We start from the raw sequence: 4265 nt of genomic DNA, 5'->3' as shown, positions 1-4265 counted from the left end.
TGTGTGTGTGTGTCCGCGCTGACTGAGTTGGACTGACCTTTGGACCAAGACTAACACGCCAATTGACTTTACTGAAAATTTACTAGACAACAAGAAAATGCAAATTCTTTCAAAAACAGGTACATTTTTTACCTTTCAGGTAAGTATTAAAGGCCTTTGCCACATGATCTTTGTGGGTAAATCATGTCCACTCAATTCATAAAGTTAATTTGCATCTAAACATTTACAATGCCTGACACAATGGCATTACAATAATAATTTTTTTATTTTATTTTGCATTACTGAATGCAAAGGCCTTTATTTACACACTGACGCATGCCAAGACTGCCGTCATGTCATGTGTCACTGTCTCTCTCTCTCTCTCACTGGTCTGTCTCTCTCTCTCGCTGGTCTGTCTGTCCTGTCTGTCTTTCTGTCTCATGTGTCTTTCTGTCTCGTGTGTCTGGTCTCTGTCTGTCCTGTGTCGGATTTAGTCACTTTTTTAGTCTTAAATGATGATTTTAAAGTTGATTTGTCTTGAGGTGTCTGATTTCTGCAGGAAGTTGTGGTACCTTATTTTGAAATGGCTTTAATTTAAAAATTTAATTTTGGTCTTGAATCTCAGTTATCATAGTTGCAACTTGGACTGTTGACAAACGTGGAAGCTGATGAATCATGTAGTAAATGCATCCAAGTTTACTGTAGCTTGTCTAAAGTTCTTTGCTGTAAAAATGTAGTAATTGATTATGATGAGCTATACCAGGTCTTCCTTCTCAACTGGTAATTGCTTTGATAAGATAACTGGTTCCTGATTTGATTATTAACCTAAACGTTTGATTTATAAGCAAGTGTAGTCACATTAGATTGTAGGTGTTATTCAGCCCATGGATAATGTTATGATATACTTTAAATCTGGCATTTGTTGGCACACGTTTAATATCCATTCAAGTCTTAAACTTTACGCACTGCCATCAGCCTTTGTAGTCGCTAACTGAAATCGCATTCAATATTAATGCTGACTTGTCTCACTCTGCCAAGTTTATTTCCCTCTAAAGGAGTTGAACCTTTTTGTGTTCATAGTCTTTTTGCGCGTCATGTTGGGAGGCCTCCCAGCAGGGGATTTTTATCTTCCCCTGCAAAACTATGCATTACTCGCTTTAGGGATGCAGGGCTATCCTGCATAGTTTCTTTCATAAATTAGATTGTAGGTTACAGGATTAGAGCGCGTTTCTTTTCTTTAGGAGGACACAAACCTGGCAGAGAGACAACTCTGATTCATGTTAAAGACTGTTGTGCAAGTACCCTCTTGTAGCAGGAGTGAGCAGCTGCAGCTCTTTAATTTATTTTTCGTTATTTGATTTGTTTCTTGGATTGACTTGGTGTCTGGAGCTTTGTGGTTAACAGTGATCATGTAAACGTGTAAACACAAGTGGACTTTTGCCTCTTATTTGCGAAGCTGGCAGCTGGTTGAAATGGTAGGACTTTATGGCTTGCCCAAAGTGGGATTTTTGATAGAGCATAGGGTTAACACCTCACCATACACTAGCTATTTCAGCGAACAAGTGTCTGTAGTCCGATATTACCCATGACTTTCTTTCAAATTTAACAATTTAGGCAGCTTGTAGAGTCATTAGGAAGATGCTTAATCCCAATGTCTTGGTTGGTTGCATGAGAAACTGCTATCTCTTAGATGTGTTGGCGAAGTTCCTCCTCTGATTTTTGTAGACTTGCCCTAAAGTTTCTCTCCGCTTTAACTCTTGTTGAGCGATGCATTAAATGATTCCTCCAACTTGTCTCCATATCAATTTTTTTCTGCCTGCAGCCTTACACCACCCACTGCTGCTGTTGCATCTGCTAAAGGTAGCTGTATCCTGATTCACTGCGTTTCCAAAATCAGACAAGGATCCATCTGATTTTGTGACTCGGCCTGTCGTGATATGCATGTATCTTCCTCCGAAACAAACAATTGGAATGGACAGGTTTGTAGTGTAAATCACATCACTTGTAGATGGTGAAGCATTTGTTTAAATTGGGGTCAAGCATTTTCAGGTGTCTGCTTTGTCAATACTCTGGTGTCACGTCTTGCTATACACACGAGAAGCTCTGAATTGTGAAACTGCTGCCTCTTGCAGATGTTACAACAGCAACGGCTGTTGAAAGGCTGCAGGGAGAGAAAATTAGATCTGAGGACAGGAAAGTAGAATTGATTTCATGCTTAGCAAAATGAGGGTTTCAGCAGAGGAACTTTTTGTGGCGAGGCTACAGAATCAGAAGGAACGTTTGTCTGGGCAACTGGGATATTTAAAGTTTTTCATGCAGCCAACCAAGACATTGGGGTGAGCATCATCCCAAATGGCTGGCAAAGATTGCTTGTAACTGTCAGTGTAGGACAGGAAAGGCAGGTATAGGTTAGGGAGGGCATCTATCGGTGAGCTCTGACTGGATGGGAGGACCTGTCACACTTGACCAGATGAGCGACCTGAAGATTTGTCATTTGTTAACTACTTTTTTTTTTCTTCTTGTGACTTATCAAATTCTTCCTTGTTTTGAAGAGATGAAGGCTGCAGCACATTCCTGGATCAGAGGACTCCATTTTGGACACCACAACCTGGAGAAGTCCCGTCCTGGATGGCTGTGGTGATGACTTCGCCCAAGATGAACCGACCTTTTCCACGGGATATCTTCAGGTACGTTCTTTCAGATGGTACTCAATATGTTTAATCCATGTTTACTTAATACTAAAGTGTGCTGACTCTTATTTATTTTATTTTAGATGTTGTGTTATGTTAGATGTTGGACCTTGCCAAACTGTACACATGCCTCAATGGCTGCTACGCCACTCTGCCCAACAGGACATGGTCAGTGAGTTTTTTTTAAATGGACTTTAACCCCCCCCCCCATCCCCACTGACCCACAACAACACATGACAAAACACCGTACATGTGATGCATCACCGCACTAAATTACAGACACTGCTACTTTCAGCCTGTAATGTTAGACATTGAACATGTGTTGCCTTCTTTATATCAAGTAAAACTTTTGTTCTTAACTATTGGTGACTTGTATTTTTTCAGTATTTCTGTGATGAGTGTTATTTTAACAAGTTAGTGCTTTGAACATAAAGATGAGGAATTATTTTAAAACGAATTGCACTGATCTGTTACTGGCACCTTTTGACACTGCTTCAAGTGTTCGGTTGATCTGAACCACAAAACTCAAACCCTATATGGATATGTACAAGGTTTTAAAGGGAATATAATACATTGGACTCTAAAGCAGGGAATGCTACAGTGGATGGTGATGCTGCTACTTGCTCCATCTCACAACTTCCTTACTTCTAGCCACTAACACTAAATATGGCTAGTGTGTGTGTGTGTGTATATGTATGTATATGTATATATATATATATATATATATATGTATATATGTATATATGTATATGTGTGTATATATGTATATGTATATATGTATGTATACGTATATATGTGTGTATGTATATGTGTATATATGTATGTATATGTATATGTGTTTTATATATGTATATATACTGTGTATATATGTATATATACATATGTGTGTGTGTATATATATATATATGTATGTATATATATGTATATATATATATGTGTGTATATATGCCACTGAACATTACACTACTTTGCTTTAAAATGCCTTCTTTTAACTACAGATGTATTTTTACTACTTTATTTCATCTGGCTTTTCATTTTATCTTTTAATTCTGTCTTTACCATTTTACACTTAAAGGTTTTATTTTTCTACTATGGAAAGCACTTTGTAGTGTTGTTTTGAAAAGTGCTATTCAAATAGTTATTTGAACAGTGTTGCAGTACCATTAACACCAGCAGCAATATGAGCAGCCACACATGCAATGCTAATATTTCTGACTGTCTCAGCCTCAGGTAGGTGATATGATGAATCACAGCCAGATAACGCTTCACACATTAGTGCAGGAAAATATTCAGCAGTTAAATAAAACGCCAACGTGTGAGGCACAGATGTACAAGATGTTTCCTAAAGTAAAGATCAGACTTGGGACAACCGAGCGGTAGACAAAGATGTCAGTGGCTTGTTGCTAGCAAACAAAAAACTGTTGACAGTTGACGATTTATCTAGTAAATCATAGGCCTTCCGATAATGTTCGACACATACTACTGACTACGACAGTCAAAGGTCCTACACTTTCCATTGCACTCGAACGCAGCGTCAGAATAAAGCGAAACTGATACGTAAAAGGGAACGACGGAAGGAGCTCGTGCACACCACCA

Source organism: Solea solea, chromosome 6, assembly GCF_958295425.1.
Source record: "Solea solea chromosome 6, fSolSol10.1, whole genome shotgun sequence".
Lineage (NCBI taxonomy): Eukaryota > Metazoa > Chordata > Actinopteri > Pleuronectiformes > Soleidae > Solea > Solea solea.
The sequence above is the reverse complement of the archived record's forward strand: the minus strand, read 5'-3'. Positions refer to the sequence as shown.